The following is a 17,913-nucleotide window of genomic DNA, read 5'->3' on the forward strand; positions in this document are numbered from 1 at the left end:
AAAAGTTCATATTCCCACCCCCCATCTCATCCTCAGAACTAGTCTTCCAGTGAGTTCAGAGGACACAGTTATGCGGTTCTTCTTGTTGGAGGTTATCCCCTAAAGGGAAAGTTCTTGTCTCTTCTTCTCTGAATACACAGTTAGTAGGGTTTACCTACACGTGTCTTTTTACTTGTTTTACTGCTAAATTTCTTGCGGTGGATGTAGCGACTTCTTCTTTTTCTTCTTACTTCATCTCACCTCATCCCTAGTATCCTCCTCTGTCACACCGAACCTTTTCATATCCTCCTTCACTACATCCATGAATCTTCCCTGTGGCTTTATTATTTTCTTCCTGCCTGGCAGCTCCATCATCAGCACCCTCTGTACAATATATCCACTATCCCTCCTCTGCACACGTCCAGACCACCTCTGCCTCGTTTCTCTAACTTTGTGTCCAAACTGCTCAACCTGGGCTCTTCCTCTGACGTACTCATTTCTAATCTTGTCCATCCTGGTCACTCCCAATGAATCTTAACACCTTCAACTCGCCCTCCTGTCTTTTTGTCAGTATCACCGTCTCCAAGCCGTAAATCACAGCAGGTCTCACCCTTTCCTTTCACTCTTGCTGCTCTCCCTCTGTCACCCTTGAAGCTTGTATACACCCACGTTCTCTCTTGTGCTGTCTTCTTCATCTGTCTTGTGCACTGTCCATTACTTGGTTGACCCCAGCTATATAATCTCATCTACCTTCAACTCAGTCACACATGTTTTCTGACTTGCTTCTACTGACTTTCATTCCTGTTCCCTCCAGAGCATACCTCCACCTCTCTACTGTCTTTTCCAACTGCTCCATACTCTCACTATAGAACACAATGTATCTGCAAACATCATAGTTTGACCTCATCTGTCAGCCTGTCCATCACCACTTTAGACAACGAGGGGATCAGAGTTGATTCCTAATGTTATCCCACCTTGAATCCATCTGTCAGCTGCCCTCACACACTTCTTTGCCATCCATGACTTCCTTATGCATTACCATAGTTCCTCTCGTGGTCCAAAAAAATAAAACTTTTTCCTTCTAGGTTACTTGTTTCTATCCATTCAGGTCCACTTTGTTAATACAGAATGGGAAAACGAAAAATAAAAAAGAATTACAACAAACAAAGCAAGGTGAATAGTTTTTAAAGACGAAATATAAAGGTGAAATCAAAACTGGTCAAAAACAGCCAAATTATTCCCTTGACTCCAGAGGGTTAATAAACTGAAGTAGTCATATAGAGAAGACTGGGCCTGAATTCTTCTCCAATAATGGGAGAGAACGATAAAGTCAGTGTATTTAGTTTGTCGCACACTGTCTGTATTTTGTTGTGTGTCTTGATGACTAAAACCTTAAAATTGAATGAGGGGATGCTGGTTTCTTTAATTATTGTGTTTAAAAAAAGATGCACATATTTTCAGAAGGCAGACATATTATTATACTGTGTGATCCACTGAAATAATACCAATGCTGCCCTGATGCATAGCATACTCTTTAGACTGTCTGCTGTGGACTGTGGTGCTGCAGCAGTTGCTTTTCAGAGATCCACAGAGAAAATGACAAAGATTGCCTTTCAGAGAAGAAGAGATTGAGAAGCTTAACCTCTGACACAGCAGAGGCACAGAGAGCTGAGCAATCTCTCTTCGGGGTGAGCAGCTTTCCTTGTTTTTAGGGCCGAATAGAAGATTCTAGGTGACCGAAACGCGTGCGAAGGAGGAGTGAATAGCAAAAGTCAAAAAATATGTGGCAGTGAAAGAGAGAGAGAGGAAATTGGTGTTGAAGAGTCTGAGACAGTGAGGTGAGAGGGCTGAGGTAGCGAGTGCAGCAGAGACAGAGATCAGGTCATATTGCATCAATGCATGGACAGTGAAGAGGGAAGCAAGTGTCAGGCGGCCATCAGGAACGCCCTGAAGGAGCCTCACTCCCAGAGCTAAGAGACTGTCAACACTTGGTGTGCTGTGTTGGCCTATTCACAGAAGGACAACAGGGAGCACTCACCAAGCAAATAAAAATTTCTCATACTTATGCGCGTGTGCCAATGTTTGCTGAGAATCCCCAGGCGTTCTCACACCAACATGTGTGCACACGTGCATTTATATGTGTGCCACCCTCACTCACATTTACACGAATGTGAGATCAAGTTTGTTTACTGCTTCATGCGAAGCTCAGTGTGGGATTAATTATAAATGCGAAGTGGAGTTAATGAATGAGGATTTTTAATTTTTTTTTTATTTTAGAAAGTAGCTCCCATGTTGGGATTAGATTGCTCTTTAAATCCTAACACAATGCTGCAAATGATTAATACAATAGTTTTATTTTAATTCATACGTGCATTGCCCAGAATGCATCCCTTCATCCTCCAAATTGCATTTTCAGATGTTACATTTCACTTTGATGTTTTTTCATTTTAAATTTATTGTGCATTCATTTGTATTCATTGTTACTGGCCAACAACCACAAACTGGCTCTAATCAAAGAAACATGTAAGCAATGGAATATTTAATAGTTTCAAATCTATTCGCTGAATACTTTTTCATTTCTTGTGTGGTTTTTCCCTAAAATATAGTAAAGGCTCTACCACGCTACAGTAAAAACAAGATGACAGCCTCCTTGTGACTTGGAAAAATTGGTTGGTTCCCAATGATGGAAATGATTTTATCCAGTCTGCACCAATAAGTGCAACTTGTCTACAACGTGTGTCGACACAACTGGTTGGACTCTGCTTATATTATATAAAAGCACAGGGACTACCTGTGTCTTTTTGCAGTTAAATTGCGATCTTGCAGCAATTGCATCAATTTCTGTTCATGCAGACAACAGCAGATTTGCACTTTTCTCTTAATTTTTCACAGTTAATGACCATAATATAAACAGATTAGAGTTAATTGCCAACTTGATCCCATTTGATTGCAAACTGACGCTGGGCAGTATTTACCTTTAAGGAAAGGAGGCAATTGAGGTGGTTTGGCCATCTAGCTAGGATGCTTCCTGGACACCTCCTAGGTGAGGTATTCTGGGCATATCCTATCGGGAGGAGGTCCCAGGGCAGGTCCAGGACTCGCTGAAAAGACATGATTGACATGATTGGGGATCATTCCAGTGTCCCCCCAGATGAGCTGGAGGAGATGGCTAGGATGAGGGAAGTCTTTGTTTCTCTGCTCAGACAGGTGTCCCTGCGAGCTGAACCCAGATGAGAACCAGTACATAGTTGGTTGATGGATGGCAGTAAAGAAAAAAACCTTTAAATTGCTCTATATAGCATTATTATCACTATAACCTCAGTTTAATTTATTGACTTTCGGTCACATTATTATCTTGGATCTTTTTGCATTATTATTTTCTACTTGAATAGAGCTAACATTTAATTCTCTCAATTCATTTGGGCTCTTTTCAATATTATTACTTTTTTACTAAATATAAAATGCTATGAGATGTTTGAAAAGAAAAACAGAAAATTTGCAAAACTTCTAATTAAGACATGTTTGGATTTATATTTATTAGTATTCATTTAACTGACATTCACAAACCCTTGCCTTACTGTGACAGGATAACTCAAAGAAATATGCAAGTGTAAGTCTAAACAAGCAAACCTTGTGCTGTACAGGCATCTAGGATAAATTCCGAGTGTTACTTTCGCTGTGAAAAATAGATTTGAAGAGTCCATGCTTTGTTTTTAATCAATCTTTTTTTCCACAGATGTTTCCAATCCCACCAACACCAGATCTGGCCCCATCGGTCATCGAGGTTAGCTTGGTCCAGATTTTGCTTTCAGTATGGATTCCTTCGGACTGCTTCCTTCATTAGTCATTTGAATAAATCTATATAATCCACTGGAGTCATGCATTTGAAGAAAGGAAGGGAAAAAAATAAAGAGTTGTGAGTGTTTTGATGTTTTAACTCAGCTGCCTTTTTTCTTCACCGGAGACGGATTGGCAATGACGAGAAGCAATTTGTTGGCAAGCAGCAGGTGGCTGGGTTAATTGCCCAAAGTGCTGGTTGGAAAGAAAGTGTCTTGCTGAGTGTGGAGTGCCTTCTGCACTGGCAGCGCTCGAGTCCGGATAAAGAACAGCAGTAAGCATATTGTCATCTCCCACCTCGCCACCCTAATCAGTACTGCTATGCACCCCTATTGTTCAACTGAACTGGCTCCCTTCCCAGGGGAATTCTCTCTTTCTCTTTCCCTCTCTATCCTTTTTCTTCTTCTTTAGCAGTGCCACCCACCACCCACATCCTCTTCTTTTCAGTGCCTTTTATCTCCAAATTCTCTTCCTTTCTCTGTCTCTCTGTTACTAATGCCGCTCAATGTCCCTCCCTCCCCCCTCTTTAGCATTGAACTCCCTTTTCTCCAGATCAATCTCTGCGTCTCCCTCTCTGCTTATTACCTTTCCTCCTTCATCTTTTTGCTCTCTGCACCTTTCCCTTATTTCCTGTTTTGTCTACCCAACCTCGCTTCTGCCCTTTCTTCCTGTATCCCCCCCCCTCTCCATCCCCTTCTCTCTGTCCTTTCTTTTGGTTCCCAGAGAAGCAGGATATTGATGTAAACACACACAGAGCTCTGGGTGGTTCTTAAGCTTCTCTGACCGATCTGCAGGCCTCCCTCCATTGTCCCAGCAGCTGTAGGAAGAGACTTGATTTCCAATAGGCTTATCCCACCAGTCCTTGCTGTGCCATGTCCATAAAAAGATGGTGAGGGGCTTGATTAGATGGCTGTGAAGCTTTGCTGGACTGAGCATGCCTGGCTGTCAGTGTCACAGCTCCACCGTGGTAATGGATCAAAGAGATGTGGGTGTCGGGTGAGAGGCAGCGCTGTAATTAAGTGTTTGAGACCCTGCTAGCAAAAATAGAAGTGGAACTAAAAGGTTATTATGCCAATGACAGCTGAGGAGAGTGGCAAAACCTCTCAAAATTTGATGAAATCAAGTGAAACTCTGAACACCAATTATGCACTGTGGACGTGAATAATGTGGAGATTGTAGTTTCCCAACACAAAGTAATTATGGGATGTGAAGACAACATCTTCAAGTGTTCAGATCTGACAAATGGACCATGTTCTAACCATTAAGCAAGACTACTGGTAATTGAAACAACTTAGTAGCATGGCTCACAGCGGTTCAAGCAGTTCAAAGAGTAAAACTCAGCCTGTAATCTGTGATCTTAGCACCAGCTCTTATCAGCTGAAAAAATCTAAACGGAAAATCTGGTGCAAAATAGGAAAAAAAGACTGACAAACCTCTAGTCCAGAGATATATGACTCTATTGGATTTAAGTCATGAATGCCTCTTATTTTTTTCATGCTTAATATCTCACAACTGCATAAGAGTAGCAGTCCAGATTTGTCTAGAAAGCTGCCTACAAGCAAGCAATAACTCCCAGGGGTTGAAAATGAAGCCACTAAAGAAGTCCCTAGACCAGTGACTTGAACGGCCGCTGAAGGCCAGCTCCAGTGGCAAATACACTTGCATTCCTAAGACAGGTTGACAGAAGAAATAACCATTTACTGACGTGGCTATTTTGACTGACAGGTGCATGCTGATACAACTTGATGACAGGCTATATGACATCCAGCAGACAGCTTGAGTTACTGAACTGGGCCACTGACAAATAGTACGACTTGTCATGTGTAATTCTACTAACAGACTTTCAAATGAGGTCTGTGCTCCAGTTTTGTTAAGAGATATTCTTATCTTTTTTTTTTTTTTTACCAATTCCAGTTTTCATAGCATATACAAACAAAAATCAACTTTCCTTCAACACAAAATATTATTTTGATAATAAAACTTATCAAACATTACAATTTCTCTAAAATGGCAGTGAATTTAAACAAGAAAAAAAAACTCTAGTACAGATAATTAATTGAAAATATGTTGCTGTATATCCACACTTACCTGGCATATTTTCCCTTGGCAAACAAAAGCAGGTGCTTTTAAACAGATTTATGTAACAAGAGATGTCAGGTACATCATTTTCTTATAACGTCACTGGATAACAGGACATCAGCCCTTTTTTCTTTTTCACTCTCCATAATCCTTACTCCAGATATTTTGCTCATACCGAGGCTCGTACTGAGACTGCTGGCTTGTGGCTGTCATGAAACAGATCGGCTGATAAACTGACGTACCTGAGGCTGACCTGCCAGTCGCCAGTCTGGGCTGAAAATGCTGGAATCAGTCGAATTCAGTCTCCAGCCGGTTGATTGGGGCATTTTAATAAATAGCAGTCCACTTGCCATTTTACCATGTAACTCACACTCTGTCTACTACATACATACAGTCTCTGTGTACAGTTAGCAAGATACTGAATAGCGAATTAGTCCTGATGCGTTTATAGAGTTTGAAACTTAAAGAGAAAAGGTGCTGGTATGGATGAGTATGAATGGGTGAATGAGGCATGTTTAGCACTGCTTAAGCAGGGTAGAAAAACTACTATATCCTATAGGAACCACTTCATTTACTATTTAATGGCCAGCATCACGATGGATATAGTTACCTCTTATTTAGAACTTAATTTGCTTACATTTGGATAGCTGGCTGGACCAGAGGACCAACAGTGATACTGCACAAGAAGGGGATAATCAGACTCCACTTTAAGAGGAAGCTCAGATCTTTCAATGTCTGCAGCAAGACGCTGGAGATCTTCTACCAGGCTGTGGTAGCGGATGCCATTTACTTTGCTACTTTTAGTGCTTGCAGCATCAGTGCCAGAGATGCCAGCAGGATGAACAAACTAATCCACAAGGCTCAAACCATCATTCACCAGAATCCGGAGGCATTTGAGTCAGTGTGGGACAGGATTCAACCCTGCTGCCATGAAGAACGCTTCAGGACATCATTCCTACAGTTCTCTATAAAACTGTAAAACAACTCTCCTTTTTGTGCCAGACCTGCCAGAACATAGGATTCCCCACACATTTCTGTGACAAACCTTCTTGCTGCTGTTTTGAGATTTAGAGTGTGCATGTTATTTATTAATGCCATTCACACTATTTTTTGCACACTATCAGTCTTATCTTTTTCCCCTTAACTTTATATCTTTATTTCTTATTTTGTCAATGCTATATATAAAATTTTGCACTACCTCATGTAAGAAGGCCTTCAGCATGCGTCTGTGTTTCTAATAATGTAGTTTTTATTGCAGATTGTACTATTTCTGTCTTTAATCTTTTTGTTGCTAATGTAACAGTCATTTATCTCATGGGATCAACAAAGTAACCATCTACCTAGTTAGCTAGCTAGCTAGGTAGCTGCCAATCTAGCTAGCTGTCTACATACAGAGCATATAAGGTTAGATAGCTAACAAAGATGTACTGTTAGTAAACAGTGTGCCTACTAAACTATGTTATCACTAAATCTGTGTATAATATTTAAATGCACTGTAACATGTTTTTTTAATAGTTTCTCCATTATACTTGGAAAAAAATACACTCTTTGTTTCCACTGTAATTTAGACAACTCTTCGATCTCAGCCTGAATTCAAAATGAAGCTCTGTGAGAATCAGAGTCGTCTGCATCCTGCATGCATTTGTATGGTTGCTCTTATTCCCAGTGGGATAGTGGGGGTGAAACTTTGGATAAGCAAGTCTGCTCCCTATGCCTCGGAGTTAGTCTGAGGAATGTCTGCTCCTGTCTTTTTTTGTATTGTACAACACATCCAGCGCTGCAGGAAGCTGCAGATACTTGCCAGCCCTACCTGTGTTTGCTTTTTTATCAAGGGACCAATGTAATGCTACATCCTGCTTCTGACTGTATATAAAGTGTCGACTGGAAATGCGTTTCTGCACGCCTGCACAATGACATTTCTTTTCACAGCAGATGGGATCTGTGTTTGTATTGATGTTGTTTATGTGTCTCTGTGTTTCTGTGTGTGTGCATGTGTTGTTGTTTTTTTAACTCAACACTTTGTCTATGTATTTTTCTCCCTAACCTTTCTCTTCAAAGTGGCATGAAAGGCAGCCGTCATGGTTGATGATCAAAGAGCAACAACCAAAGCGCTGGCTCTCTCTGTTGTGCTGCTGTCATTTTCACTCCTTTAAACAACAAAACAACAGAGCCCTTCAAAACTCACGGACACTGTTGATGAACAGGCAGTAACTTTACACGGTCGACTCGGGAGATCTTGGCCAGGTTTTTGCTTTTTTTAGTGTTTTTTTTTTTTTATGCGAACCTGTCACAAAGTTTTAGTTGACATAACTGATCCTGTGACAAAGAGCGTAGTCATTCAAAGGCCTATGCATGTTTTACCAAGGATGTAGAAAAACAGTGCATGTTAAAAGTCTAGTCTAGTAATGATTAAGTTGGTTGTGGGGATGGAGTTGTTTGCATAAAGCATAAATCTCCTCCTGAGATGTGTAAGACTTTATTTGGAGCTGTATTGTGCTTCCTCCTGAGATGTTGCAAGTTGATTGCAAGCGTATTTATATTCTAAGTTTCTTTTCTTCTATGAACCACTTCAGTTCAATACAATTTAATTGTTTTAGCACTAAATCACAACAATAGTCACCGCTTTATATTGAGATATATAAGACTCTCCAGTAACAGAGAGACAGCCCCAACAGTCAAATGACTCCCTATGAGCAAGCACTTGGCGACAGTGGGAAAGAAAAACTCCCTTTTGACAGCAGAACCAGGCTCAGGAAGGGGCAGCCATCTTCTGTGACTGGTTGGGGTGAGTAGAGAAAGACAGGACAAGTTAATCCTAAAAAGGTTTTATGATTTTAACACCAGGTTTACTTCAACTTCAAAAAAGTTCTTACTAACCCCAAAAGCCAGCGCTACAAAAAGAAAAAACACTGTTTCCACGGGATAGTAAAAAATCAAGACCAAGATTTGCAAAAAAAACAAAATGCTTCAACGGAATAGCTACACCCTAACATCCTGGACCTTTAACCTTGTCAAACAAGCGCATTGGCCAAATCACACCGGTCCTTCCTTCTCAGCATTCATCTCAACCCCACTGAGATAAAAAAACATGCAGTCAACTCATCTTCACTTGATGTTTTCAATGCTGAAATACTGTAGATTACAAATGGTAAATGGCCTGTATTTATATAGCGCTTTACTAGTCCCTAAGGACCCCAAAGCGCTTCACACTACAGTCAGTCATCCACCCAGTCACGCACACATTCACACACTGGTGATGGCAAGCTACATTGTAGCCACAGCCACCCTGGGGCGCACTGACAGAGGCGAGGCTGCCGGACACTGGCGCCACCGGGCCCTCTGACCACCACCAGTAGGCAACGGGTGAAGTGTCTTGCCCAAGGACACAACGACCGAGACTGTCCGAGCCGGGCTCGAACTGGCAACCTTCCGATTACAAGGCGAGCTCCCAACTCTTGAGCCACGATCGCCCCTAATAATAATACAAGTACCTAATAATTTGTGGTCTCAAACATTTCTTTATCAATTGATAAATGCCATTCTACACAGGTAAGGATAATGTCTAGGTCAGTTTAAGATGTACTCGGCTGTGCTAATGCAACCTGTTACACCGAGCGGATATCAGTGTGGCTGTCAGCGGTGACCGTCGATGGATGTGGATTGTTGCAGCGGTGAACACGAACTGTCCATATAGAGAGAAGCCGGGGCCTGTCAGGGATGCATCAGAGAGGGATTGTGTAGCTCTGACGAGGGACATGGAGGATAGAGACATGCTTGAAAGGTTGAGGTATTGAATTTTACTTCCTGACAGCTGAGTGACCTTTCAGCTCTCAAGGGGGACGAGACAGAGATGGATTTCGCAGTCGCCCTCCTTCCTCTCCGCTGCTCCTCCCACAGGGTTAAGAATTAATGTTCCTTTCTACCTCTCTGCTGAGCAAGGAGACTAAGGCCGAACTGCATTGCCAAGCACCCGAGCGGAGCGCCATGGCACACGAGGATCGAGGTTATTCTCATGCGAACTCCAGCACTTAAAAGGGAAACCTGCAAATTAGCCCGACACAAGAATGACTCATCTCGCTCATGTGTATGGCAGCAGCTGCTGAGAGGAGCCTGGCACTGTGCTGAACCTGGTCAGTTCAAGCTGAAAAAAAAGCCTGCACCTGCACAATAAATTTTACCCTGCTCTCGCCGATGCTCCGTTTCCCTCTTCACACCTCAGAAGAGCCGCTATTCATAAATATATGCAGCATGACTGGGTCAGATCCCGTGATAATGCATGGAATACAAGGTGCTTCTCTTCTTATTTGGCGCCTTCGGGCAGAATTTACAGTCTCACATCCCCCTCTCTTTGGTTGGAAGGTGAAAGTTACAAATCACAGCTTCATCTGACGGCCTCTCTAACTCTCCACAGGATCGCCCAGTGTCTTTAGGAGATACGCGATAAGAATGCACCTCAATGAGCTGACTTGTTTTATCTCAGCTGAAACACATCTCTTCCTTAAGCTGACAGAATGAGCTCTGAGCATCTTTTTTTCCTTTCTCCTCAGCCTTAGAGTTCACAACTTCTTGGCTTTGCCAGTGCTGCGATGTGGAGCTGCTTAGGCGTCACGTTCTGACGGCCATCATGGCAGAATGACCAAGTGCTGAAAATAATAGAGCTGAAATGACGATGAGTGATTTCATTCTCCATCTATCTTTCAAGACATCTCACGCAGGCAGCCAATGGCATGGCACCTCTCTGTGCCCCATTACTCCAACCAGCCAATGAAGCATCTTCATTTAGGGCCTCATTGATCGCCCCTTTACTCACGCTTTGTGGAAATACACAGACGCGAGCCAGGTTAAATGCCAGTGCATCAAGAGGCACTTTGCTGGAGGACAAAAACCAGCCAGTGGAACATTTGCAGAAAATCTCAGTTCATAATGTGCTTGTGCATTTTCACGGGTGATATAACTAACTGGCAGATCTTTGGGGTCAGCAGTGAAGATTGGATGTCTTGCTCGGGGACACTTCAGCAGGACTGATGCTTGCCAACCAGGCAAGGGTCTGAGCCCAGATCATCCAGCTGCTCTCACTGAGCCACCGCACTGCTGCAGTATTTTCGCAGCATTCACTGAGAGCATTCACTGTAAATTCTTCATGAGCATGTCAAAATGTTATTCTGAAAAAGCACTTCTGTACTTCATAACTTGTTATTTGTTTGACGATCATGCCTGCTGAAATATTTGTTGTGTATGAAAGGGCTTGTCTCACACAGTGTGGAAAAAATAGTAATCCTCAAATGCAAAAGTAACAGGGTTTAAAGAAAAGTGTCATTTTGTTTTTGTTCTTTTTGTTTTGAGGAATGATCTTAGTTTAAGGTGAAACACAAACATTTGACATTTATCCTGCATGAAAAAGTTATCGAGTTGGACTGCATTTCCCTTCTTTTATTGTAAACCGACCATGTTTTTCCCTATTTTCCTAAGTTTCGAATAATGAAGTCATCTCAGGCCTATAGCTCTGGCTGTGATCAAGGGAGATCCACCAAACTGCAGTTCAAACCTTCTGTTTGTGAGGGGCAGCCAATAAGAAAAAAGTGGGTGTGGCTTTAAGGGAGATGAGGGTGAATCGAGAGGCTGCACCAAAAGTCCAGTGTAAGAAAAATGGGACTACATTGAACTTTGAATTTATGAAATAAAATGAAATCATGCATAATATGAATTCTAATTTAAAAACCTCAGCAGCAACATCTGCAGGCAAGAGAAGGCAGGTTAACCTTGTAAGTGTGGAGGACAACAGGGGTCATGGCTGGGACCTCAAAACAATTTAATGCACTTTTTTCTGTTAATAGAGATTTCTTTTAATAACCTGTTGCTTTATTATTATTATTATTATTATTATTATTATTATTATATTATTATTATTATTATTATTATTATTATAAATAATAATAATAATAATAATAATAATAATAATAATAATAATAAACTTTATTTATAAAGCACACTTAAAACCAAGGGTATGCCAAGGTGCTTAACAAGTAACATAGAGAATAAAAGGAAGATAATATAAATAGGACCAAAGCAAGTGCTAGGTATGCAAGCAGACAGCTGTCACTGATACATAGGAAAACAGCAGATACAGAACAAACAAGGAATTAAATGAGCATAAAAGTGCATAATATAAGATCATAATAGAAATGTTAACTAGAGGGAAAGGCAAGCTTGAATAAGGGTTTTAGTCGTGATTTAAACAGTGCAATAGAATCAGAGGCGCGAATATCAAGAGGAAGTGTCCAAGTACGCCTGGAGCTGGGAGAGAACCAGTCTCTCCAGGATCTTGGACAAGAATGAAAGCTTAGAGATCGGTCTGTAGTTTAAAAGGCCATAACAGTCAGAGTTTCTTTTTTTAAGAATCAGATGGACTACAGCATGCTTAAAAGCCAAAGGAACACAGCCTGAGAGCAAGGAAAAGTTCATAAGAAATAGGATACTAGGTCAAATTACATCAAAACAGTCCTTAGCTATGCGAGATGGAAGAATGCCAAGCACAGTATTGGTGTTATTCATTTGATCAACTAGCCGCTTAAGAGTCAAAAGTAACACAAGTTCAAACTGGTGGAAAGTTGAAATGCACTCATCAATTGGGAGAGGACATGAAACAGAGGGAAGGGAGGACTTAAGAGATGAGAGCTTATCTAAAAAGAGAATTTGAAATCGCTCACAAAGAGCCTGAGAATAAGGTCTGGGCAAGGGTTAACCACTGAGTTAAAAATTTTAAATAAGGTGCGGGGGTTATGACCACTGGCCAGGATGATTTTGGATAAGAAAGATGCTTTGGCCATTTTAGCAGCACTTTGGAATTTTAAGCGGCTAGTCCGTAGCATGTCGTAAGAAATCTGTTTATCTTTTTTCCATCTTCTCTCAGCGCTCCGACACACGGCGTAAAGCGCGGGTAGTGTCATTAAGCCTGTTCCGTTATTTGAGGTTATGGATGTTATTTGACAGAAACATAACTCACAGACACACGAGACGCGCCATTACTCCATTGAGTGTCCTTTATTATTTTTCACCCCCCTCCCCCCACAACAACCCAGCAGAAACGTTCCTACCTCTTAACATTTACCTGATACTACATCCCCCCTACTAAATAGGATGTGATGCTGGGATATAACCAAGAAAACAGATTAGACCCGCACGCTTTAAAGTATACTATTTCCTTGTGCTTTATCTGGTAACAGCTTGTTTACTGAACTCGTTTGGTTTCAAACCCAGACTTCTCAGAATGTCCAAAAATAAACACTCAAAGTATACAACTCTGAACACTAGGCATAAGTGCACATTTCTGAACTATTTGGTGCAGCTACAAACAACATGTTTAAACAGTGCAACCATTTGTTATGATTCGGCTGTGTGGCAGGCAGGAGAGGACCCAAACGCAAACTCACGGAGACAAAACATAAACTCAAAAACACAGCTTTAATGCTGGCAAAAAGTGGAACACGAAAACAGTACTAAACTAAACTAGGAAAGCTAAACATAAAGTAAACCAGGAACCACGGGGAGAATCACACACAGCATGAGGGAGAACGCGACGCCGAACAGAGGGAGACGCAGACAGAAATACACAGAGGGTTAACGAGGAAAGTGGGAACAGAAAACAAAAGAGCACAGCAAACAATCCAACAGCCCAAGAAAAACAACCCAAAAACACAGTGCAGTTCAGGGGACCGACCATGCGGACGGCAACGGTGGAGACGTGGTAACAGTTCAGGGGGCCGGCCATGCAGAAGGCAACAGCGACAACGTGGAAACAGTTCAGGGGGCCGGCGAGGCAGGACCAGACGGTGGCGATGCGGGGGCCGGACCAGGCGTCGCTGCAGAGGCTGAGGCTGGACCAGGCGACGGCGAAGCAGGAGCTGAGGCTGAGGCCGGACTGGGCGAAGCAGAGGCCGAAGCTGGACCGGGCGGAGCAGAAGCAGAGGCCGACGCCGGACGTTGAAGGCGATGACGGGGCCGGACCAGGCGATGATGGGGCCGGACCAGGCGATGACGGGGCCGGACCAGGCAATGACGGGGCCGGACCAGGCAATGACGGGGCCGGACCAGGCGATGATGGGGCCGGACCAGGCGACGCACAGGCTGGAGCTCGACCAGGCGTGGCAGAGGCGGAGGCTGGACACCAGGCGTGGCAGAGGCGGAGGCTGGACCAGACGAGGATGAAGACTCGGATGAAGCTGGACCAGGCGAGGCAGAGGCGGAGGCTGGGCCAGACGAGGACGAAGACTCTGAGGCTGGGCCAGACGAGGACGAAGACTCTGAGGCTGGGCCAGACGAGGCACAGGCTGGAGCTGCAGCAGGCGAAGCACAGGCTGGAGCTGGACCAGGCGGAGCAGAAGCAGAAGGTGGCTGGATGGGCTCCTCGGGCCCTCCAGCTGATGTGGCATGGTGCTGGACGGGCGGCTCGGGCCCCCCAGCAGACGTGGCATGAGGCTGGTGCGGTTCTCCTGAACCCCCAGCTGACGAGGCGTGAGGCTGGACGGGCTCCTCGGGCCCTCCAGCTGACGAGGCGTGAGGCTGAACGGGCCCCTCGGACCCTCCAGCGGAGACAGGAGGCTGAACGGGCCCCTCGGACCCTCCAGCGGAGACAGGAGGCTGAACGGGCCCCTCGGACCCTCCAGCGGAGACGGGTGGCTGAACGGGCTCCTCGGGCCCCCCAGCTGACGAGGTAGATGGCGGCGTGGGAGCCGCGGAGTCCTGGATGAGCTCATCCGAGCTCCCAGCAGGAGCTGATGCAGAGCCAGAGAGATTTGGGACCCCTGGCTGAATGTTAAGCTGACCAGCGGACCGTACTGCTATCGGGGACTGGGCTACTGGAGACGCGGGGAGCTGAGCTACTAGGGCCTGCGCTACAGGCGGCACTGGAGCTACTGGGGCCTGCGCTACAGGCGGCACTGGAGCTACTGGGGCCTGCGCTACAGGCGGCACTGGAGCTACTGGGGCCTGAGCTGAAAGTGGCACTGGGGGCTTTGGAAACTGAACTGAGGGTGGCTGCGGGGGAGCTAACTGAGCTGGGAGTAGCTGTGGGGGAGCTAACTGAGCTGGGAGTAGCTGCGGGGGAGCTAACTGAGCTGGGAGTAGCTGCGGGGGAGCTAACTGAGCTGGGAGTAGCTGCGATAGTTGGGGGGAAAGTGGAACTGGTGATTGAGTGGATGACTGTGCTAAGGGAGGCTGCGCTGGGGAAAACTGAGCTAAGGTTAACTGAGGAGGTAGCTGAGTGGCAGACTGAACTGAAGGAGACTGAAGTGGTGGTAGGGGTGAAAACGGAGCTTGTGGTGGAGTTAAAGACTGTGCTAGTGAGGATACAGGAGACGGAGCTAGCGCTTCTGGCTGGGCAGCTAAGTGAAAAAAAACAGCTCCGGAATAAACAGTCCCAGAGTCAGGAAACTCCTGTTTGTCCCTTCCACTCACCACAGCTGGCAACTCAGAAGTCTCGGGGTCTGGCTGTGGCGGTGGGTGTCGGCGGCGTGAACGCCGTTTTCTCCGGGAAGGGGGAGGAGCTGAGCCGGGCCGCGAATCCTCCAGCGGACCGGGCTGAACGTCCTCCGACTCTTCCCACCGGAGAGGCAGTTCCGGGCGGATGCCTACGGTGGACACGAGGAAGTCCCGGATGTGGGGGTGGAGCGCGCCGAATAACCAGGGGAGTCCGGATGGCTACGGTCTCCCGGTATCCTCCTCTTGGCAGCGCTCCCCACTCCTGACAGTGGTATTCCACCGTGTAAATCAGGTCCTCACGGAGCTCGGCAGAGGGGTTGTGAGCTGCTGGGTCCATGTCGTGGTCGCGTTCTTCTGTCTTCTGATTCGGCTATGTGGCAGGCAGGAGAGGACCCAAACGCAAACTCACAAAAAGTTTGCGTTTGTGGCAAAAAGTGGAACACGAAAACAGTACTAAACTAAACTGGGAAAGCTAAACATAAAGTAAACCAGGAACCACGAGGAGAATCACACACAGCATGAGGGAGAACGCGACGCCGAACAGAGGGAGACGCAGACAGAAATACACAGAGGGTTAATGAGGAAAGTGGGAACACACGGGGAACACAGCTGACACAGATAACCATAACGAGACAGGGCGGGGTGAACATAACACTGACGGGAGACGGGCAGAGTCAAACAGGAAGTACAGAGGTTCAGACAGGAGGAGAGAGAGCACGGGGAAAACACAGACATAACGGGCTGGGGAAACATAGAACAACCACAAAGGGAGACGAGGGCTCATAAATACACAGAGGGCACACAGGGGGGAGAGAGAGAGCACGGGGAGAACTTAGACATAACGGGCAGGGGAAACATGGAATAAAACATAAGGAGAGACGAGGGCTCACAGATACACAGAGGGGCACACAGGGGGTAAAAGCCACGAAGGGAAAACACTTAGGGAACAACACAACAGGGCAACTCAGGAAATATGGCCTAAATAGGGAACAAAATACAAACATACAAGAAAACTAAGAATACTGGGCCAACATGGCCCAGGACCATGACACCATTTGCTTTATTTCTCATTGTCTCTATGAAGGATGGGGTAGACTACCCAACCCTCTACCTGAGTGTGGGGATTATTCTGCCCCATTGCTCACTCAGTTCCAAGCCCTATGAGCAAAGATAGTCTTTTAGATATGCTGGAGGCCTCCTAGACCTGGGTGGGATTTGGCTCCCAGCTTCAGGAGTCTGCTAGCTGGCCTCCTGTGAGATAGTGTCTGGAACCAACACACTCTTTGCAGCTGGAACAGAGTTCTCAGGTGAAGCCTCTGGTGGATCAATAGAAGTCTCCGGTGCCCCAGGTGTCCGTGTAAGATGGTAACGGTTTCTTCTCAGCGTGCCCTTTGCTGTCTCGCCGATGTAGGACCTCAGTGAGCCTGCCATGGACACGACTGTCCCTCTAGTATCCATGTCTGAGACCCACACTTTGTCTCCAGGATTGAGCTGTAGCATATCATGTGCTCTGTGTCTGCGGTTGTAGTTTTGTCTTTGTTTTTTTTGTTTGTTTTTTTCGCCAGGTGAGGAAGAAACTTTCCTAGGTGATTCACCATGCCCAGGAAGCGTCTCACCTCACTTATGTTGCTGGGCTCATCCATGGAACTCACGGCATGCACCTTGTCAGGATCTGCGCCAACCCCCGATGCCTCAATGACCTGCCCCAGGAACTTTATCCTGTTCTTGGAGAACTCACACTTGTCGTTCAATGTTACTCCAGCCTCCTGCAGTCGAACCAGTGCTTTTCGAAGTCTCTCATCATGCTCTCCTTGTGACGTCCCCCAGATGAGCACATCATCCATCTGGCAGAGGACTCCTTCTAAGCCCTCAAGAATGCGTGCCATCCGTTTCTGGAAGTGTTCTGGGGCTGATGAGATTCCAAAGCACAGACGATTATAACAATACCGACCAAAAGGTGTAATAAAGGTCGTGAGCAAAGAAGAGTCCCTGGATAAGGGAATCTGCCAAAATCCTGCATTGGCATCCAGCTTTGAAAACACTTTTGCTCCTGCAAGCTGTCTTAGTGGGTGTTCTACTGAAGGGAGTGGATGTTTCTCTCTCATGACATATTTGTTTAGTTCAGTGAGATCGCTGCATATTCTCACTTTGCCTGTGCGCTTAGGAACCACCACCATAGGCGCGCACCAATCAGTGGGCTCCTCCCCCACCCTGCTGCTCCATCCTGTTCAGTTCTTCTTTAACCTTTGGTAAGAGTGGAAGAGAGATTCGCCTAGGGGTTGAGAGGGAAAACGGCTGTGCCTCTGGTTTCAGAACAATATTGTACTCCCCCTCCATTTTGCCTAAGCCGCTGAAAAGCTTGGGGAATTCTTGTTTGACAGCATCAATAGAGTCTGCCACAGCAGCATGCCTGCTCAGCAGTGGTGTGCATAAACCCTATACGACATAAATGTCTTCTTTGGTTTTGTGGTTGTTCTTGCTGAGAGTGGCTGTGAACATGCCTTTTATCTTCAGACATGTTCCTCCTGGGCCCTGCAGAAC

The sequence above is a fragment of the Astatotilapia calliptera genome, chromosome 23 (genome assembly GCF_964374335.1).
Source record: "Astatotilapia calliptera chromosome 23, fAstCal68.1, whole genome shotgun sequence".
Taxonomy (NCBI): domain Eukaryota; kingdom Metazoa; phylum Chordata; class Actinopteri; order Cichliformes; family Cichlidae; genus Astatotilapia; species Astatotilapia calliptera.